The sequence below is a fragment of the Mastigoproctus giganteus genome, chromosome 6 (assembly GCF_048544385.1).
Source record: "Mastigoproctus giganteus isolate SK-2022 chromosome 6, ASM4854438v1, whole genome shotgun sequence".
NCBI classification, from domain to species: Eukaryota; Metazoa; Arthropoda; class Arachnida; order Uropygi; family Thelyphonidae; genus Mastigoproctus; species Mastigoproctus giganteus.
This window is the reverse complement of record NC_143580.1, coordinates 43,138,950-43,162,917: the sequence shown is the minus strand read 5'-3', so window position 1 is coordinate 43,162,917 and position 23,968 is coordinate 43,138,950. Positions and strand designations below refer to the sequence as shown.

The 23,968-nt window shown below is 37.3% G+C and overlaps 1 protein-coding gene across 1 annotated transcript in view; it reads left to right on the top strand.

The window, feature by feature from the left end:
* LOC150084201 (glycogenin-1-like) overlaps nt 1-23,968 on the top strand; it is a 138,149-nt gene that overhangs the window by 30,812 nt on the left and 83,369 nt on the right. The gene's annotated exons all lie outside the window — the stretch shown is intronic.

Sequence of the window (23,968 nt, the reverse complement as noted above, 5' to 3'; positions counted from 1 at the left end):
TGATGACCCGTTCGTCTGTAAAGTGTTGCCTTAGCAATCTTTGGACACAATGGTGAATGTGGGGATGGCACATGAATATGGTATCCTGAAGGCACCCACGTTGTTGCAGCTCTGGTATTGCGAAATTTGCCAACATTTTATAATATCGCTGTCCAGTGACGGAACAGGTGCGGGGTCCAGTCGGTGTTACCTGTTCAAAAAAATATGGCCCAATCATGAATGTGACCGTAAATCGACACCACACTGTCACTTTTTGGAGAATGCAACTGGACCTCTTGGATAACCCGATGGTTTTCTGTTGCCTAAATGCGACAGTTATGCGTATTCATTTGCCCATTTAAACAGAAGTGGGCTTCATTACTCCAAAGGATGTTCCATGAGCAAGTGATATCCACTGTCATTTGTGCCAGAAACTGAAGTGCGTATGTGAAACGAATATCTGTATCACCATACTTTAGCTGCTGTAGCATGTGCATCTTGTAAGGATAGTACCGCAACACCTTACGCATTACTAGCCTTACAGTGGAATACGGCATGTCCACATCACGAGAAACAGCTGGCACACTTGCGCTACCACATGGAGATTGACTTGATAAATCCACGATAGCCATAGCCACATCTTCAACACGAGAGGAGTCTACTCGTTTTCGACCTCTACCTGGTTGAACACCAAGATGTCCTGTCTTTTCAAATTTCGCAATCATTTTGCGGATAGCACAAACAGTTATAGGTCCATGTGGACCGTATGCGCTTCTGACGCCGGAATTCTCTGATAGCCGCAGCTGCATTGTTGCTGTTCTGATAGTACAGCTTCACTAATAGCTCCTTTTCCTGCAACGTTGTTGGCATTGCTGCTGTAATGTAGGCAAACATCTACTGTATGATTTTGAAGACAGCAGAATGGTCGAACGTGAGTGTTCAGTAGTACATGCATTTGAGTTGACCATGGTTCTACCTCACTTCACTGCACTGCTAAATATGGTGCTGTTCTTTTATTCTCTCTTATAAACTCTTCTGATCCTATGTCGCCATCCAAGGGTATCAGAAAATTTAATTTAATTTAAGTTAAGTTACAGGGGATCCCGTACGGGAGCTCCTGTAATGCTGAACCAGGCTTTTTTGTCCATACGAGATTCTGTATAACTTCCTCGGTGTGATGGTATAGATTACAGAACCTCCCAAATACGGTAGTCCATTTGTCGAATTTCTGGGGATGCCGAAATTCGACAAATTTAATTCTCGGATTGCCATTTCCTACGAGTAGAAATCTCTACGACCTTTGGTGTGGCTCAGCGATGCCGGTATTTTTTTTCTGGGCCTATCTCTCTCTCCAGTCGTAGGGGCGGCATTCCCAACAATTTTTCCACAGGGACTTTACTGTTGACACCAGTAAAGGCTCAATTGCTAATCGGATCTTCATAGCTGATGGTGTCAAGATTCCTTCCACACTGTGGCAACACCTGGATATCCCACTTCTGTCTTGAAAGAGCGTATTATCCCAGAATTCCTACATCTTTTTACTTAGGAAGCCCTGACAAGTCCTCCTCTCGGTGCGAGATTCTTACTGCTGACGATTTGAGGATCTCCAATCGTGGGATGCTGCACTGCCGACTCCTATATTCATAGGAATCGGATCATCAGGGCTTCGACTTACCATTCGACGGAACTCCTTGCCAATAGGGAACTGCCTTTGTAGACACCGGTTCATAGTCTCGAACTAAGTGTGAGATTTCCCTTAAGTCCTGTTCCTTTCAGGATTTAAATTGAATGAGAATATAGACCTGTCCCCTAATTTATGCCTTTTCTACTTCCTAGAGGTCTGCCTACTTTCTTCTCCCTCTGTAATATCATTTTTATAACCACCACAATCTTGTGCTATTACCCCACTTAAAATTTTTCCAAGGCCAGCCAACCGTCCGCTCATGCTAAATCATGAGCAGGCCCGATATAGACAGAATCTGTATCGCCTCCCCATAAATGGGGACGACAAAGAGGGAACCTTCCAAATGATGGCTTCTTTCCTGGTTGCCAGCAATAAAACATTCCATTAATATACAGTACTGCCACAACATACATGACTGGCTTGGTTAAATAAAGCTTCTTCACAATGACACTACAGCGATATATGTGGGAAATTCATGGACAGATACACAATGGTTGTGTGTTCACTGAAAACGAGTAATGCAGCTATGATTCTGTTCTGTACTCCTTGTTTGAGAAATTGAGAATGAAGATAGGTTAATAGATACCATTAGTCTTAATATTACAGAAAATATCCGGTAAAATAGAGGGATCAGCTACAAAAGGGGGAAAACAAGAGGCAAAATGGAAGGAACAGTTGGTTTTAGAGCAGTAGTTCCCAGCCAGTGGACCACATCCCTTCCTAGAGTAACGCAACCATGGTTCTGTTCCTTTTCCCTTTATTGAAAAATTGAGAATTAAGATAAGTTAATAGTGCATATTTCCATTAGGACAATTTTATTGTTCATCTGGCTGTTGTTTGAGACAACAGCGGCATGCGGACTGTCTTCCTCCCCCCCCCCTCCACTTTCTGTGGAGAAATAAAAAATATATATACTATTTGCAAACATATCCTCATACCACTTCAAGAAATAGGTCATCACAAATACTACTCAGAGTGACTTGACTCGTATTTTCGCTAATATGCAAACACGTGCTGATGCCTAAACATTCGGTATATTTTTAATATTTACACTGACAATGGCCCAAAAATTAATAATAAATAATAGGAATATTTTAAGGGCCCCTAAAATTACTTTCGCCCAGCGCATCATTTTGAACAACTGTAAATGTTGGTGTTCTACAAAAGTCCACACATTGGTATTACATTTTGCATTATAGAGATGCAAAAGTATTTATTTACACCCAATATTTTTAATCGTCAAAGCGAAAATTCAGTACAATAACATCAAAATATCTTTAGTGAAGGTTCTATTCTGATATCGCCGTTGTATATACTGTAATTGCCTTACGGGAAACATCTTCCATCCGGGCAACTTTATGCTAATTATCTGTGTAATATGACTTACAAGGTCTCATTTTTAAATATGAGTGGCCTTGTAGCACGTAGGCTCGCTGTATGGGTATTATGGACGTTCGAGAAAATGATTAGTTGCATATTTTATTATAAAAAAAAGTTGTATACTGTTTACCGCAGCCAATCAGTTTTAAAGCTGTTCGTAAAATATCTTACTGCAGTTAAAACTGTTTTAGCTTATCTGATATATTTTGGTAAAACTCTTTCGGGCATTCGGTTTTGAACTAGGGATTATATTTAAAACAAACTACTTGTCGAAATAGCTACTTAGTTTTGGTGTTTAGGCATGGCAGATAATAAAACGTTGGTACAAATACTGTTTTTTTTTTTGTTTTTTTTTTGTTTTTTTATACTATACATCAACTTGTGCAGATTCACATCAGTGCAAAAAAAGCAGATTTGTATTCTTACCTCGCTACCAGTTTTTTTGGATTGCAATATAAAAAAAAATAATAATAAACAAGTTAGGGTTCCTATAATAATAACTACGTTTAAGTTGTTTCAACTGCTGGACGTTTTATTATTATTAGCTATATGGTGCAAGGAAGCCTGGCTTATGCTGCACCAGCCAAAAAAAAAAAAAAAAAAAAAATCTGAATGAGAGAGATTCAGATGTAGAAAGAGAAGAATGATGATATCCAGCTCAGGACCTTGGGTGTGTGCCAAGCCCATACTCATCAGATGCGAATCCCTGGAGAGATTTTATTGAAGACATCCCGAAATATTTTATAACGGTACGCGTTATCGATACTAACTACCGTCTTTCGTTTCTGGCTTATGCATTCAGAACCAAAATAGTAGCAAGGCACTATTTGTACCTGGACTAATAACGGTAGTCCAGTAATTACTATTCAAAAGAAATCACCAATATACGAAATCGCATCTCGAACTCTTACCTGTTGAAGTTTGTTTTTGATTACGTACCGTCTGTCAAGTTCCGCTCTTATCAATCAAAAACAAGCAGTTTCAGTGATCCTTACTAGCTCTGAGTTGAAAATAAATTTTTAATTGAATTGAAAAAACTGTATTTAACAAACCTATGCTGTCTTAACTGTTAACTGCAGTCTTGTCTATATGATCCTGCAATGCATTTTTAACCGGTGACTCCATTATTTTACCCGTAACAGAAGTTAAATTAACTGCTCTGTAATCACTCATGTTACCCTTCGATCCCCTTTGTGAATAAATTGGCCCACTCCAGTCAGTGGGGACCTCCCCCGAGTCCAAGGATGCTCTCATAATTATGGCTACGGGCTTGCTTAGTTCCTTTTCCGCCTCCTTTAATAACTGGATAGATCCCATCCACCCAGGTGCCTTTCTTATGTTTTAACTTCAACAATTTCTCCTCCACTTTGCTCTCAGTTATTACAAAATCATTAAGCACCCTGCTACAATTTGATGACCTTTTGGCATTTAATACCATTAAATTCCGATTACATTTCATTTAAGTATTTGGTTAGATGGACACACTTTGAATACTTGCCTCATGTGTAATATTTATCAAAAATACCACATTACTATAAATGATTGCTACCTACATCTTTAAGGGAAAGCCTTGTCTGACAAATTTAATTGGATACTATGATGTGGTTACAAAGGACAGTTCCTTTGTAATACTGGATGCAAAAAATAATTTTGATATACTGGATGCAAAAAATACTGGATGCAAAAAATTTTTTGCATCCAGTATAATACTTATACTGGATGCAAAAAATAATTTTGATATCATATACTTGGATTTCAGGAATGCTTTTGACACTTGCGCGTGGAAGACTACTGTACAAATTGGAGCAGAATGGTATTAAGGGTAAGTTGCTACAATGGATAAAAGGGTGGTTGAGTGGAAGAAGACAGAGGGTGGTAGACAATGGGCGCTGCTCTTCGTGGACTAATGTTATTAGCGAAGTTCCACAGGGTCCGGTGTTGAGCCCACTATTGTTTTGTATATTTATCAATGATATTGATGAAGGTATATCAGGCTTAGTGCCGAAGTTTGCAGATGATACAAAGGTTGGCAGGGTTGTTAATGACAGTAATGGCAGTGTGCTACTGCAACAGGATCTAGAAAATTTGGACAGATGGGTTGAGAAGTGGCAACTGAAGTTTAACATTGACAAATGCAAAGTACTGCATATGGGTAGAAGTAACCCCCAGAGGAACGTACCAACTGTTACTACACTTAGGGTGGTAGAAAATGAAAAAGACCTGGGAGTAATTGTGCAGTTAGATATGAAGTGTTCTGAGCAATGCAGACAGGCTGCCAGGGCAGGTCATGGGTTTTGTCAATAATATACAGGAATTTTGCTAGCAGGGAAGAGGATTATCCCTTTGCATAAGGCAATGGTCAGGCCACGCCTTGAGTACTGCGTACAAGGCTGGAGGCCTCATTTTAGAAAGGATGTAGATTTGCTTGAACGTGTACAGAGAAGGGTAACAAGGTTGGTGGGGGGGAATGAAGGGATCCTCTTACCAAGAGAGGCTTAAATTTTGAAAATTGCAGCGGCTGAAGACTAGAGGTGATCTGCGAGGTGATCTGATTGAGTGTATAAGGCCTTGAATGGGTTGAGCACGATGAATTCTCATGGGATTCTTCCACTTGCTCAGATTACGAACCTAAGGGGGCATAAATTCAAATTGAGGAAAAACAGTTGTAGAATAGATGTACGGAAATTTGCCTTTAGCCAACGGGTGGTTAATTGCTGGAACAAACTTCCATCTGTCGTTGTGGAAGTTGAGAGCTTAAATAAATTCAAGGTGGAACTGGACAACATTTAGAGGGGATGGTTGTGTGAATTTATTATTTTTTTTGGCTGATGCTACATAAGCTCACACGCTTGCTTTCTTGCCTACATGCCTTTATTACTATTAATTAATAAAGGGAAAAACACTTGTCCACTTGAATTTTTTTTTTTTTTTTTTTTTTGTTTGACATCCTATAGCGAGCACTATACAAGTGCAATAGAATCTCAAAAAATATATATTTTGTTTTTAAATGCATATTATTACTGTACATTTTAAGGCGATTTGATTTATGACGTCACGTCGCACTATTTATACCTCACTGCATAATCTCAACAACCGTACCGGAGACGGGTGTAGGACAAAATCCCCTCAAAGTGCAAAGTACGACAAATAATAATACGAAATGTTTAAACCATGATTTTTATTCTTATTACTGTATTTGTTTCTTTAAGAATGAACACTTCTCTGAGATGAAAAATATTACATTCATTATATCATAAGCCTGCAATAAGGATGGTATTATAAGAATTGTACTTTAATATACATTTATTATGCATTATAAATTTAGAGTTTACTGTTTTACAGGAGAACTAAATTATTTACACAATCATAAAAATGAGGATAATAAAAAGAACATCACATCTTATCTATGAAAAATCAAACAAATAAAGCACAATCTTGAAAATCTCATTAAGCGTAAGGTTCATTTTACGTTCATTATGGTTAATTAATACGTTTCATATTATAATAAGGTAAAATTCGTTTTATTTCCACCTGATGCTATGACCTACGGCATTCAGAAATTGCCCCAAGTTTGTTGAAGGACTAGAAGGCCTAATGGACTATTTCAGTAGCACTTAAGCGTACGGCACTTGTCATCAGGTGGAAGTAAAATGAACTTTACCTTATTATAATATGAAACTTTAATTAACCTTAATGAACGTAAAATAAACCTTATGCTTAATGAGATTTTCAATATTGTGCTTTATTTGTTTGATTTTTCATAGATACAGTTATGTTCATTTTTATGATTGTATAAATAATTTTGTTTTCCTGTAAAACAGTGAATTATAAATTTATAATGCAAGTGTTAATGTATGCTACAGTACAATACTTATGCCTTCCTTATTTGCAGGCTTATGATATAATGAATGTAATATTTTTCATCTCAGAGAAGTGTTCATTCTTAAAGAACTTCAAATAATAAGAATAAAAATTATGGTTTAAATACTTCGTATTATTATTTTGTCCAATGGGGATTTTGTCCGGAGACAGCAATCGAACCCACCATCTTTATTTCTTAAGCAAGAGAGTTACCCATTTGGTCAATTCGGTAGGTACGGTTAACATTTTGGCTTGATCATCAGGGCTATCGTATTATCTAATACAAACAACGAATTAATCGGGCTTGAATAATTGGGCTATGCATAACCTTCAGAAAACCAGAAAGAGATATGTTCACGAGAATGCCTTTTTATGAGGTTCGACTGTATTTCAACTATCGAAACAATCTGGTTACTAAAATGAACAGTACTGTATTTATTTGGTCGTTACCTCTAGTTGATGACAGCAACGATTTTCGCCATTTTAAAATTTTATTTGCATTATATCCTCCTTTTTGGCTTGATGAAAAAATGATTTAAAACAATCCATTGATGTAACTCATTTAACCCCAAGGGGCTGACATCTGGTGAGTATGGGCTTGGCACATCTAGGGTCCTGAGCTTGGATATCATCTTTCTTGATGATTCCCCCCCCCCTCTCTCACACACACACACAGAGAGAGTAGCTTGGAAATTTGTTTTTTAGCTGGTGCAGCATAAGCCTCAGGCTTCCTTGCACTATATGGCTAGTATTAATAATAATAAATAATAATCTGTATTTTAGTACTGTAATTGAACTGCATTCATAGTTGGAATGTTAATTTTCGCAATAAAATTTAAGTGTTTTCACTTTATGAATAATTATAATGTACATATATCCAAAAGCTGGCGGTTGTCTTCCCCGGAACCATGGTACCATTGTATGGGCCTGTTTCAGATGGGAAAGTTAACATTGGCGGTTGTTCTGCCCTACCTCCGGTGGATGCGTAAATTGCGCTGCAGTGATAGTAGATCCAGGTCCGGCTCATCGTGCGTAGGGACGAGCACTAGGAAAGCAGCTACCCAGGTGATAGCTGCTCCCTGGTGGAAAAGTAGCCTGACACAAACAACAGAACACATACATACTCAGACTTGCACGTTTTTCTTAATTTTTTTTCCAGGCTAGCTCTGTAAAGTTTCCAACACACACACATACACCTCGGAACCATGATACAATTGTATTGGTCTATTTTAGATGGGAAAGTTGACATTTGTTGTTTTTGGATTTTATTGTGTATATATGTTATACATTTGATTTGCTACATCCAGTTAAATTTTATTCGCCACATGCGGTCAGTGAATTGTGCTCATTCTGGGTTTCCTGTTCATGACCAAGCTTATCACTCCGTTTCCGTGCTGCTTGTTCTTTTCCTGTAATTTAGAATCTAAGTAGGTATTTCGAATATCAGTTATAAACAATGTATTGTAGGGAATTTTGCGTACAACATATTTTCATATACAATATATTGTTTCGTGAAGCGGTTAATAAAACAAGGTGGTGAATTTACGCAAACCTATTCATAATATAATTTCAAAACCATCCACAAAGTCGCTATAAACGACAGAGTACACTCCTGTTTGTCGTTTATAGCTACTGATTTTAAAGTGAAACTACCTAAATGCATTTCAGGAGGATGGGGGGGGGGGGGATAGTCGTATGTGTACTCTTTTTCTTGCAAAATAACATCCTGATTTCAGCAGATTATCGCTTGCATCCTTGTTCCTTCTACAGTGAATTTGACATGCGATCCCTGAAAAGTAGCAGATTCCTATTAAGTTTCAACATGTACGGATCCACATGCAGTAACTCTACTACCAATGAACGAAATTTCATAAAATGTTATTTGGCTTTTTTAGAAACTTCTGGAGCCGTTCCAACTTTCATTTAAAATCGGGCAATTATACAATTCCCCCCCCCCAATACATGCCATGAAAATTATCCATATACAGTCCTTAAGGAGAACTGTATATGGATATGATTGCATTCATTTAAAAAGATATCGGCAGAAGTTTGTTTTAGAGAAGTTGTTTTATTGGGAACAACAGGTGTCCCACCTTAGGGGCATACATAGAGGGAGAATCAGCGTAGTAATTCCTTTCCAACACAATTTTTTTTTTTGGGGGGGGGATATATTTTATTTGAATAGTTTTATCTCCCTGAATCTGATTTTTGCGTATGCCCCAACACCACCTAATGTAGAATTTTTAAAAATATTGTCGTTAATATTTTTGAGTTTCTCTGAGAAATGATTCAGTAAGAGGATGTTTTGAGTTGATCTTTAAAGTTTTTCTGTATAAAAGAAAGTTCATAAACATGTTATGTTACATAGACTTTTTTCATGGCGTCGGTGCTTATTCTTAATTCTCATGTGAATGAACCCTAGGTAGGGCTCATCGTGTTAAAGTGTATAGAAAACATTATTTATAATAAGCGAGGGAAAAATAATTAAACATAATATAAAACAGTGCGGGTGATTTAAAACACACGCGCGCGCGAACTTTGAAATATGGTTGGAATTATATTACAAATGGGGGGAAAAATTTTGGTTTAACAGCTTACTAAATGTATGCAAAGCGATTGTACTTTGATCTTTCTTAAGATTGACACACCGAGTAGCAACCTGGGTCATCGGTATCTGAGGTCGATTCTGTCTGAATTGAATTTGGATGTTTGGGTGTTGCAACTTTTCTAGAATCGCAGATCTCGGAGAAACAAACCTTTTTTCAAGAAAAAAAAAAAAAAAAAAAATTACATATTACCAAGCAGAATGTATTGTAAATAACCAGTTTCAAATTAAGTCAGAATGATGTTTCTGACTTAATTTGATGACCTAAAATGATGTTTATTTAACTTGAATATTTAGTACAGAATATGGAGCATCGTTTCATAGATACAGTATATGGAATAATTATAAACATACCATTAACGTTGAAATTGTCACTTGTTATCATTCACTAGGTCACCCCAGTTAATGTTAGTGATCCACTTTGTAAGCATACGCCACTAAATATATGTTTATAAAATGCTTAAGTTTGAAAGTTTTTCTGCACTATTGGAAATTATTTGCTAAGGCAAGGATTCCCAAACTGTAGGTCGCAAGCAACTTGTGGAGGAATATCATTTTTTTTTTCTAAACTTTGGCTCAGGTTTTTTTTTTTTTTTTTTTTAATTTCAAATGAAACATTTAATAAATTTGTAAGGTTCTACCATTGTTTTATTTGATATATGGATTATTTTGTTTATGTATTTATTTTTAAATAAGTGGTACAGTATATTTATTTAGTGTCCAACTATGACCCAAATGAAATTTAGTTTTATTCACTAGAAGGAAGGGGGAGGGGGCGGAGAGGATCGCAAAAATTCATTTAAGGGGATTTCTGTATCAAAGTTTCAGAACCATCTGCTCTACGAGATGGCTAACAGCGATTGTGCTGGATGGCCTAAAGCGTTTTCTGATCGGTTTTCGTGCATTTCAGTTATTATGTATGTATGTTCTCACATTGTATGAATTATGTGATTATAGCTGTTTTATGACTATAGTTTACTTTTATATTTAAAAACTTTACTTCTAATAGCAATTCTAGGTAACGATTTTTGAAACCAGTAAGTTTTCAAAAATAAAAATAAGTTGTAACCATTTTCTTATACCATGAGTCTCCATTGATTTATGTAAAATAATCAGAAGTTTACCTCAATATAGTACGTAGAACACTTCCGTATGATACTCTCCAGAAATTAAAACGAAAAACTTGTTAGAGTAACAAATAATTAAAAATCAATTTAACGCAATTAAAAATAGGAAAATTAATTAAAAGAATTTTTAACGAAAAAATTGCAAAACGATTTTCATTCCTGTGATCACGACATACGGTCGAAAAGCGTTGTCAGCTTCAGGAAGGAAAATCGTTTTGCAATTTTTTCGTTAAAATTATTTTAATTGCGCTAAATTGATTTTTAATTATTTGTTACTGTAATGTAAGTGTTTCGTTTTAATTTCTGGAGTGTTATCATACGGAAGTGTTCTACGTACTATATTGAGGTAAACTTCTCTGATTATTTTACATATATTGATATCAACGTATTGAGGATTACAGCTCTGGTTCATACTATCTAATCCATTGATTTATTCTCATCCTAAACACGAGAATTTGTTGAAAGTTTTAGTAATCAAGTATTATGGATAGGTTAACAAAGCAGAATTAAGGTTTAACGTTGGTCTTGCATTTGTGTGGATTGTAGTTTCTGATATCAGAAGGGATCATTTTGTTTAGTTGAATCAGTGAATGGATTCTGATTTGGTTGTCATTCTTGTTTACTGTTGTGAGAGACGTATAGGAATTGAACTGTATCAGTTCCACAGGATATACAATAAATTGTCTTGAAAAATTATTCTTTTGATAAAGTAAAATAAAATACTTACAGAAGCTTTCGACACTGTGTGTCTCTTCCTTTGCTATGAATACATAAATACGGTACATATGGAAATCAAGCATGATACCGCGTGTGGTAAAACAAGCTTGTTTTACTGTGGTAAAACAAGCTTGTTTTACCACAGTAAAACATACTGTTACAGTATTTTAGTACTGTATTTGTTACGTATTATCACGTAACCCGCATCTCTCTTCTTCCATTGGCTGAATAAATATCATTAGGAGGAAAGTTATTTTAATGTATAGAAAGATAAATTGTACGAGGGGTTTCCGAAAAGTAAGGTAACGCACTTTTTCTCTTTTTGAACATGAAATAAGTGAACATGCACTACTTCTCCACAAAGTCTCCAGTTTTATTGATGCACCCAACGATAGATCAGTTTATCAATGCTAGTACTGAAGAAGTCCTTGCCCACACGCAATAACCAACATCACGCCGCCGATGAACTTCCCCATCAGTGTTGAAATGCTTTCCTGAAAGGTGTTTTTTCAGAGGGCCGAACAAATGGAAGTCTGAAGGCCCTAAGTCTGGGCTGTACGAGGGGGGGGGATGTGACAGAATTTCCCAACGATTACGGCACAACCACTCAAGAGTGGTGTGGGCAGTGTGTGGAGTTGCGTTGTCTGCAATAAAATCACGCCGCTTGTCAGGAGTTCTGGTCGTTTGCGTCTAATGTTGGCTTTCAGTTTTTCCAACGTTGCACAGTAAAGCCGTGCATTGATTGTTCCTCTCTTCGGCAAGAAATCTATCAACATGCCTTGGCGATGCCCCAGAACACTGTGGCGCACAGGAGATTGTGGATGTTTCCAGGTCATGGAGTCTTGTTTGCTCTCCGGGGTAAAGTGATGAACCCACGTTTCGTCTGCTGTGACTGTGCGAGCGAGAAAACGCCCTCCTTCGTCGCTGTATCGCAACAGGTTCCCCAGACACATCCCCATGCATTTTGCTTTGTCCTCCTCCCTCTGACAATTGTCGGGGCACCCAGCGGCAGCACACCTTTTGAAAGCCAAGGACATCGTGAACAGTCGACTTCCTCACGGTTCACTATTTCTGCAATTCACGGAGTTTCGCTTGCTTTTTTTTTTTTTTTTTTTTTAAAGAACGATGCCCTTAATGCGCTAAATGTTGTCTTGTTCGATGAAGGCCTGCCCACCCGATGTCGATCTTCAATGTCAATACGGCCCGATTTAAATTTATTGCACCAAAAACACACCTGCTTCTTTGTCACCTTTTTGCCATACACAGCAACCAGTTCACGGTTAATGTCACGTGGTGAAGATCTTTTTGCTTGCAAAAAGCGAATAACTTCACGAATAACCCGTATTTTGGACCACACTCGCATGGTAACCGTCATTTACCCCGGGGCGGCCACATACGGTCATGGGATAGAGAATACAAAAATATCACTGTAATTAGTAGTCATACGGGATAGAACCACGGTCACTCAAGGTCGTGTACTTTTGTACCTGCACTACTCTGTTATGTCATATAGCAAGCAGCCTGTTGTCTTAATATTGCCTTGCAGAAGACTTCAATAGGCACGAAATTTAGTAGCGGCGGGAGAGAATTTACTCTGGCATGTATGAGAATCCTTGACTGACCGACAAGGTCATATACTTCCTTGAGCATGAGACAACTGCCACTACTATGTTAATCATCAACCTGACGTAACTATCTTATTCGAGAATGAATGGCCGACTTTATAGGAGTATGAGTTTCTGAGTACGCGGACCATTTTATGGGATGAAAAACCGTTGATGTCTCGCTTCAAGGAGAGGGAGTTAACCTCTGCCTGTCGAACTACACCAGTGAGTGAAATACGTTTTAAGAAATTCTTCCTATTCTCAACATAATTTTAACCTGGATTTCTTCCAATCAAGTGGCATGATCACTAGACTATGTGGTGATTGCTTGTCTTCAAATTCCCACATACTTACTTTGCTAAGAGATGGGAATTTGCTGGAGCGAATTCGATGATTTATAAAGACAATAGTAATTCAGAAGCAAAATCTCTGGACCAAAAGAGAATCTTATTTACATTCAGTGATAACTGAATTATGACCACCCCATCTGTAATGAAGTATGCTGCATAGTTTGCAGTATAAAAATCTAAAACAGCTTCGTACGCTAGAGCAGTGGTCATTTGCATCTGGTCGTGCAAGTCAAAGTGATAAAGCAATAGTTATGGGGCACAGTAAAGATATCACGGAGTTTCAAGAGGGCATGATTGTGAGAGCTAGTGTGTCTGGTCATTTCATGTCGGAAATAGCACGTCTTATCGGTTGCTCACTGTCCACTGTGGTTAAGATGTACAAAGAACGGTATCGAACGGGTCAAACTTCCTCCCTCCGGCAGAACTGTAAAGGATTATTCAAAGCAGATGTTTGTGGTGAGCGAAGGGTGCAGCTCGTTGTACAAGCTCAACAGCAGGTCACAGTGCAACAGTTGACATCGCAGTACAATATGGGGAATGCAAGAATAATATCCCAAATGACAATGCGCCGCAAACTCTCTTTACCGATGATCATCGTCGATGGCGAATGTTGTGGTATCAATATACTGGTTAGGCACTGGAAACAAGTGTGCTGGTCAGATGAGTCCAATTATCTGTTGCGACAAGCCAACTGACGCCGCCTTTGTGTGCGACGCAAGCAACAAGAGTTCATGGACCCATCGTGCACAGTAACCACTTCCAGGCAGGTGGTAGTGATTGCTTAATATGGGGCATGTTTTGCTGGTAAGAACTAAGACCCTTGGAGCGTATGGACCAACGTTTCACTAATGAGGTATACCGGCACTTCTTTAGAAGGCCTTGTGTACCTTGCTATGTTGCATTTTTTTCCCCCACAGACAAACGGGATGTTCCAAGACTATAAAGCACAGTGTCATCGGGTCCGCACTGTGCGAGTGGTTTGAGAAACACCGTGAATATATCACTCATCTTGACATCTCTAAATTCGCCTGGCTTCAATGCAATTTGAACACCTGTGGGATGTTTTGGAATGGAAGTGAGGTGTATGAACACGCAATCGTCATCTATCCTTACGGACGTTTTCACTCACCTAGTGGAGTGAATGCCCAGGCGAATAGTCGCTGTTATTCGTGCGATTGGTGACCCAATGTGGTATTAGGTAGGTGGTCATAATTCAGTGATCACTGAGTACATATTGTGATGGAAGCTTGAGTTGAATTGTTTTTGTCTGCAGAAAGTTGTTCAGGTTATTTCAAGTTGAGAAATCTGTTCTTGTCCATAAAACTCGAAGAGAGCATATGTGAAAAAGTCCTGCGTAAAATGTGCAGTTTAAAACATAATTGTGCACGGCCCCTAGTTCTGGAATTCTTTATAATAGTGAAAATTCCGCTTCCATTCATTTTTCTAATCCCTCTCAGTGCCTTAAATCTCAACCGTATCATTTCTGTAGTCCACGTAATCAGTCTTTCCTCGTACGGTCACCCCTTTGCCGATCACACCATGTGGTTGCCTGTATTTTGGACCCTTTCAAGAAGCTTCGTTTTTGCTGATTCTCTACAAGCTTGCATCATCATCATTTTGCTACTACTATAATACAGTACTAACAAACCATGTTTCCAGTTATTCATTATCGCATCATTCTAGTTATGGGAGCCAACTTCGTCGAGAAACAGAATTATGCGCCTATCTCAGGCGACTCGCTCAGTGGAAGAATGACAGTGCACAGGCAGTCATGAATAGAGAAATTTAGGGCTAACATATCAGGAAGACTATGCAGGTTGAACACTGACGTTCATATGTGGTTGAAAAACTTGCTCCTGAGTATTTTTTTCCAATACTTACCATTCACAGAAATCTTATGGAGGTCTCCACGGAACGACTGCATGTATTCCAACATTTGTGTGGTGGATACCGATCCCACGGTCTCAACCTGTTAGTGATGGGTACCATGACTGAGTTAGATCTGAGACTAGTCAGGGATCCTTTTGTTATAGTAGTCCAGAAGTTGGATTCGGAAATGTCTTTACAGAGAAAATCAGTCTCCTCGGGAAGGCGTTTTTTTTTTTACTAAGGGCCTTTGTCATTTGGGTTGTTGTAAGTGCAGGTGGTTGCAGAAATTTCCTCAATGTCCATTTCAACAGTCAGTGTTCTCCTGTGTGAATGCACTTAAGGTGGGACAGAGCTGTAGATGTCCAGACCTCTGTGACATACAGTATTACTAAGTAAACACTAGTTATTTTCAGCCGGTGGAATGTTCCTGCACATTAATGAGTTGCTGTCCCTGCATTCACCGTAGTCCGAAAATTAGTTTTTTAGTGATCTACTTTTGGTCAGAATAATCAATTAAATGCAGTATGTGTTGTTTCTTAACGGGTTTTAGGTTAGAGGAAAAAATATTGTTTATATTCTAGCGTGAATCGTTCACGCACTGAACTTACTTTGCATGGTAACTTATTTGCAAAGTCGAAATTCAGGTAAAACGTTACAGGTGTGCATGTGTTGGGGGGGGGGGGAAGGGGAGTGGTCCCATGGACGTTATGTAACTGTCTTTTCAGAGTTATGTAATAATAATGGGGAATTGGAGCTGTTGAAGAATTTAAATCGCGTTACGTGATTCGTGAATGTCCTCATAGATAATTCAGTTTATTGATAACGGTGCATGACTTTTAATAGAATTTAAATGACTTTTCATAACAAAGTCAAGAGGGAGTAACATAATAGTATAATAATGGTAAAGTTCACGCTCAGAAACTGTAAAGTTTCGACTTGTTAGTTGGAAATAGTTGACTTTTCTTTCGAGCGTAAAAGGAAGTTCAGGAATTTGCCCTTGAGTACGTCAGTTTCATTTGCAAGGTTGAATAATCTGTTAAGGTTCTACTGTTTCACAGATAGGTGTGGAAAGCATGGCTTGAAGTTGCATATACATATTGTTACCTAATAAAACTGGTACACAAATTTTTTAAAGAAATTTTTTTTTTTAAATGGAAATAGGCAAAATTTTAGATGCTGAATCCAAATACTGTATGTATTTGATTTTGCTTTTCATTTTTTTTTTTTTTTTTTTTGCACACAATGCAAAAATATAAATGTTCTGTTTATTAGCAAAATATGTATTTTGAACATTCAGAACGCTATTTTTAGTACAGTGTTAATAACAAATGATAATGTTACTCGCGAGTTTCGTTAATCAAAAACTTGTGGCTCGACTTTTTTTTTTAATTTCACATGTACGAATTTGCGCTGTGTTGAAGCCCTTTTGCTCTCATTAGATGAATCCCTTTCAGTATTAGTAATGGCAAATGATGCAAGTTTATATAAATCAACTAAAAAAAATTCCATCATCTGTTTATCTCCTCTGATAATTTGTCTAATTCTTCCTTCCTTGAATCTACTCGCTTCTACAACAACATATGAAAGTTTTCTTTCAGCAATCGCCCACCTACTGACAAGGAAAACTTCCGCACATCTATCTTACAATCATTCTTAAATTTCAGTTTATTGCCTTCACGTGTGTAGTCTGAGCAAGACGAAGAATGCTTTCAGCGTTGAGCTTACTCAATCCATTCAACGCCATAAGCACCTCAGTCAGATCTCCTCGCAGGTACCTAATCTCCAGATTCTGCAATTTGCAGAACTGAAGCTTTTTCTTGGTAATAACACCCTCTTTTCCCCCGCTCGCCCGTACCGACAGATCCTGATCCTTTCCTAAAATTAGTTCTTCAAACCTCTATCAGCACACAGGATACGGCCTAACTATTGCATTGTGTGATGGAATAATCACCCTTGCTAACAAGTTCCCGTACATCATTGACAAAACTCCATGAGCTGTTCTGGCAGCTTGTCTTCACTGCTCAGAAAACTTCATATCTGGCTGCACAATCACCAAGTTTTTTTTATTTTCCACTACGCTGGGTGAGGTACCAAACAGTTAGTACATTAATTTGGGATTACTGCTGTCCATAGGCAGTACCTTGCATTTATGAATGTTAAACTTCATCTGCCATTTCTCAGAACATCGGCTTAATTTTTATAGTTCTTGTTACAGTAGCTTACCTTGATTACTATCATTAACCACCCTGATAATCTCTGTATCATCTGGAAACTTAGACATTAAGCCTGATATACCTTCATCAGTATCATTAATAAATACAGAAAACAACAATGGCCTCAGCACAGAACCCTGGTGGACTCCACTAATAACATTAGTCCAAAAAGAGCAGTGTCCATTAATTCAAACAAAATTGGATAGCTAATAGGTTAATCTGAAATTTATTTGGAAAATGAGATTGTGACAGCCTGTTTCAGGACTTTTGGTTTCTCTCACATAACAGGTGGTTTCTTTTAAATAAATAGCAGAAACCTTTTGGCGATGCTATTTGATTGAAATCAATGCAATGTTAAGGCAACTCGTTGTGAAGGCAAGGTTTGTTCTGCTGTGAGCATTAAGACCATTGATTAACTTATGCAGTTTAAGTCCTGTTAGAAACATATGAAAGGACATGATATTCCTCCGAACTTGATATAACTTAAAAGACCTATTAATGTAAATTAAGATGTGATAATCTGTATGTTTGTTTTATTTCTTAGCAATAAGTGTTTTGGACACTTTATAGTGTAATTAAATTAATTACACTATAAAGTGTCCTATAAAGTTTATATTTACACTACAAAGTTTATAAAATTTTATAAATTACACTATAAAATGTAACGAATTCCTTGCTTTCGATTTGCTCTGTAAAAAATAACGTACGCTGCGCCAAAGCCACGCTCATCCAAGCAGGATGCCGTTGGCTATACCTCTTGGGGGTTCTCTTGTATCCCGCCTTTGGCACTTGTGTCGTACGTTGTTAACCCCTTACATACCTTACCGTTGGAATGTCATGTTTTAATCCTATTTATATGTATCCAAACGATTTGAAATTTGTGTACGGAAATTGGCGGTTTGTTGTATTACGTCATCTAATCAAGAAAAACAAACCTAATTGACATTTACCCTTTTGAATTTGATAATTTGTGGATAATGAACAATTAATTCTTCTTCCGATGTAACAATCTGACTAGTGTTGCGGTTGACATAAATGTCGACCGCAACACTAGTCAGATTGTATCTGACACTGCACCCCCACCGTATTCAAACTTCATATGTTAGCAACAAATCTGAAATAAGAATGAAAAAATAAATGCGTTTAGTTTTGCTTCCTGGATATTGGTTCTGTATTTTTGCACACAAATGTTTTTAGACATTTAAGCGAATTCTCATCAATCAGCGTCATTCGATCCTTTCATGAGTACAGTAATACCCCGAAGTTACGCGATAGGTGGGTCCGACGAAAATCGCTTAAGTCGAATTCGCGTAAGTCGGGGTACAACTTTGCATATAAATACATATAAATTTTGTTTAATTGGGACCAAGGACTAACAAAAACACTAGTTTAAAAGAAAAATATTTAATAAAATTGCAGTTATTTATACATATTAATACAAATTATGTATTAAAAAATAAATGAGTTACTTAAAAAAAGTTATGTCGATGGCTTCATAAAATCTAACAAATCCGTCTGACGACAGCGTCTTTTTTTTTCACGCAGAATTTCTTCGTAGCAAACTATCATTTTTTATTCCTTGCTTTGTAGCTATAACGCGTTCTTCGTTGGCGTCTGTTTTCTAAAATTTTTAAGCCCTTTTCAATTGAGCTGAGACCTTCTGTCAAGCTTGCAATTGTCGTGTGCTTTTCTGGTAGAACTGGGTCTGAAGTGTCGGATAATTCAGTGACGTTTTGTTCACGCATCTCTACGAGCTCATTCATTTTCAGCTGCTCACTATGTGAATCCAACAGCTCGTTGACATTATTATTAATATTAGCCATATGGTACCAGGAAGCCTGAGCCTTATGTTGCACCAGCCAAAAAAAAAAAAAAAAAAAAAAAAAATTCCCGAGTTACCGTGTGTGTGTGTGTGTGTGAGAGAGAGAGAGAAGGCATCACCAAGAAAGAGAAGAATGATGATATCCAGCTCAGGACCCTGGGTTTGCCAAGCCCATACTCACCAGATGTGAGCCCCCGGGGTAAATCATCACCATTGACTTCCAAATCTAATTGCCTGGCAAGATTAACAACTTCTTCTATCATATGAGCGACATGATCAGTTTCTGGCGTTGTTTTCGTCTCGTTTTTGAAAAAAAAATGGACAAAATTTCTTCCAGACACCATTCAATGTTTTTTGTGAATTTCATCCCAAGATTCTTCAATGATTCTTACGGCATCTAAAACATTGAATTGTTTCCAAAAGTCTTTAACAGATATCTCACTATTTTGTCTCATAGCTTCATTCAAACGTACAAACGAACGCCTCGTGTAGTAGGCCTTGAATCTTTTGATGATTCCCTGGTCCATCGGTTGAAGCAAGCTGGTTGTGTTTGGAGGCAAAAACACAACTTTCACACGTCGGTCGAAATTAATTAGGGTGGCAGGAGGGTGACCGGATGCATCGTTAATAAGAAGGATCAATTTAAATGGAATCTGTTTAGACTTGCAATAACGTTCGACTTCGGGTATGAAGTGGTGACCAAACCAGTCCTCGAAAACGGAAGCTGTCACCCAAGCTTTATGATTTGACTTCCAAATCACTGGTAAGCTAATTTTAGATATATTTTTTAAAACTCTTGGGTTTTTGGAGAGATAAATTAAGAGAGGTTTTAACTTGCAGTCACCAGCTGCATTCCCGCCGACCATCATTGTCAATCGGTCTTTGGAAACCTTAAAGCCTGGAAAGTTTTTTTTTATTCGTGAAAACGATGTAATTTCCGACAAAAGTTGAGCACGAATTCGAACGCGCACACATAAATATGACAGTTGGAATGCAAATTCTTTTATATGTGTGCAGATCATGCGGCAGCAAAGTTGAATTTTGTTCATCTTTTGCTCTCACTCTCCGCCGTCGCACCGTATATCGATAGCATATGAAAAACGACCTTGAAGATAGTGGGCGGCAGTGTTGCCAAACGGAAAAAATCAAGAACCGCGTAACTCCGAGTTCGCGTAAGTCGGGGTATTACTGTATATAGTGAATACACTTACGGGTACAGAATGCGTGCCCGTCCGAATATGAACAGAAAATTTTATTATATACAATAGAAACAGAATAAGAAATTCTCGTATAAGAAGTTTTCCCCTGTGCTGGCTTTGGTTTTTTAATCCCAATTTCAACTCTATATATTGTAATTATTATAAATCAACAGGGATTACCTTTATTTTAGATATAGGAAGCTTCTTTTCCAACTCTCCTAGTCCAACTCGCTAATAATTCTCGAGGATGGCGATATCTATTTTGTAAACCAGGTGGGACATCTTATTTCTTTTGGTCCTATAGCTGGACTTCTCAAGAAATAAGGACCAAAGAAATAAGATGTCCCACCTGGTTTACAAAATAGATATCGCCATCCTCGAGAATTATTAGCGAGTTGGACTAGGAGAGTTGAAAAAGAAGCTTCCTATATCTAAAATAAAGGTAATACCTGTTGATATATAATAGAATATAGGAATTATCGAGCACTTAACAGCTCTCAATTATCAAATCTATTAAATACCAAATATATTGTTGTAATGTATTTAGTATTTAATAGATTCAAAAAAAGTTCCTACTAAAGAATAATGCCGTTTTCCCACTTAATACGTTTTTTAAATATAGAAAATATTTATTTTTAATATTAAACAATATAAACATTCGGTAATCGAACAAGTTATTGCCAAGCATCATTTTAGTTCGTAGTAAACCACTGAAGTAGGTGAAATGGCTTTTTTTTTTTTCTCATTGTGAATGCCTTCACAACGAGTTGCCCTGATATTGCACTACCTCCAATAAGCAACGCTTCGCCAATGGAGAAGACTAATGTTGCTTATTCTCTGCGGATATTACCACCCAGGGGTGGTAGTATCTGCCGAGAATCCATTGGCGAAGCGTTCGATTTTCAAGAATCCATTGTCGAAGCGTTGCTTATTCGATGTAGTTCAATATAAGGGCAACTTGTTGCGAAGGCATTCACAATATGAGATAACTTTTTTTTTTAGCTGGTGATAATAATTAATAATAATAATTTTGATATAATGGAAGTGACACATTGCAATTGTTTTCATCGATATCTATCATTAGATACGTCGACCACGTTAAGAATTAAATTCTGAATTACTTAGTGAACTGTTGTTCTGTCTTATTGTAATTGTGACCTTTTTAAGATGTGTTGAAACTCCAAAAGGTGCTCATTCTTTCAACTTGATAATGAGTTTAATGAACAGAATATTAAGCAATTAGAAATCCTGATCCTCACTTTAAAAATGTATGTTTGACACAGGCAATGTAAAATATTTAAATAGTTCGGAAATTGTACTTAAAAATCATTAACTTATGTATCTTTTCATTTTTATTTGTGTAGTTTCAATACCCTTAGGTCGCTTTCCCTTCTAAAAGTTTTTTAAACCTCCAGTCCCTTGGAAAACTTCTTATCCAGGTTCTACTGTAATACAAAACGATTATATTAATTATGTGGTAAACATCTTTTGCCTATCCTGATAATCATTTGCAGTTTAGTTAATAACGGTCTCTGTTGTAGCCTTTGTAGGTTCTATATCATTAAAGATGTACAATAACCCAACTTTTGGCATGAACCCAAAAATAAGTTCAAACACAGCATGCCAAAAGATACAGCTGGGTTTTTTTTTTTCCCCCATTCAACTTCGTGAGTAAATTCTTTCCATGTTTCATTCAAGTAAAACTTTGTATGGGTTTTAAATTTCTTAGTGTGACCTAGCTTTTACGTAACCTTAATCCTGTATTTAACTGCGTGATGTAATAATTATTTTAGAAATGCTTGTTACTTAAATACAGCACACGTATTTTCAAAATTTTATTTTATTTTCAGATTTTTGACTGTCTATTCGTAGCTTCTTTGACTCATCTTATCTCTCATCTGTACGGCGTCGTACTACTACAACGGTCATTGAAATTCTTCCTTTGACCAGAATGGCGAAGTTTGCGATTAAAAAAAAAAAAAAAAAAACAACTCTGCATTAACGAGTGAATCGTGTGGGAAACGATATACATAGTCTAGCTAACTACAACCGCAAGAAGTGAAGATAAGTTCGTATGTACTGTATTAGGAATTGACCCTCACACTTCCCTCCCACCATTCAGATGGCTAAGCCAATGCGCCTTGGAGGCGCAAAGTCTGTTGTCTACAAAGAACTCAAAGGTCTTGAGAGTAACCTGCTAATATTAACATGAAATGTCTACTTTGTTCTTGAAAGAATTAAGTATGAGCAGGTGTTTTCTCCACATAGCCTACTTTGAACATTAACACTTTCAGAGTAGCTTGTGCTTGCTGAATAGGAATTTTCTTCAAACGTGTTTGGATTCGATTAAGGCTAGCAGGTGGTTTTGACCTGAATTCGTTGGAGAAAATACTGTGCTTTACTGTCTAGTATAATCTTGGTTTCACGTGATATTTGTGAACCAAATTTCTAGAGAAGTGTCATGGTTCGCGATCGAAAGCGTTTCACAAAAGCTGTGAAAACTAAAATCCTGTGAAATTGAATGTCGTAGTAGAGGGGGGGGGACTTGCTGCACATCGAAATCATCGTTTAAAAATACGCATCCATTATATTTCCATTGAAAAATAAATGTTCAGTGTTTATGCACAGTAGCTTGCAGGTTTGACCATCCTTTTGTATATTCCAACCACTATTATATTGTATAGTTGGTGTACCCCAAAGAGAATTACGGGAAAATTATGACATTTTGGTATTCGTCATCGTACTGGAATATGATAAAAAAAAAAATAATTCTTAAATGTTCTTTTGGTTTTTAAAACCAGGGGCTCACCATCTGGTGAGTACACCCAGGGTCCTGATATCATCATCATTCTTCTCTTTCTTGGTGATTCCTTTCTGTCTGTCTCTCTCTCGCTCTCTCAGGGTAACTAATTTTTTTTTTTTTTTTTTTGGCTGGTGCAGCATAAGCCTCAGGCTTCTTTGCACCATATGGCTAATAATAATAAAATAATCAAACTGAAAATAGTGCTCGGTGGCACTGTTTCAGGCTGCTTAGCTTCGAAGGTTTTGCTTGCGCCGAAAAATCGCTGTCAAATTTGTATTTTTTTTTTTTTTTTATCAGAATACAGTAATTTCTTTTCTGTGTAGTTATAGCTTTCAAAAATCAGTTAACATTCTTTCCATTGCGCAGGCATAGTGCTGATAATACTGGATTATGCAATATTAAAATGCAACTCAGTTTGCAATAAAGTAAACGTTTTATTGAAAGCGCATGCAAAAAAAAAAAAAATAAATAAAATAATGTTTCAGGAGGAATTGGAAGCATCTGCCGTCCTCGTGTAGACATGCTTTTTTTTGGTGTATTTGATGCAGCTCTATAAAGAACATCAATTGTACTAAATACAATTCTCAATATTTTGCCTTAGTTCATCTGGAAAAGGCAGGAGAAAGAGAGCATATAACATAGCATTAATAAGTGCTGTACTGCTTGTACCACTGCTGTCATAATGAAACTGTCTGCTTTTACCTAATACTTGCTCCGCTACCATAGTTACCTCGGTACGAAAAAAAAAACAACCG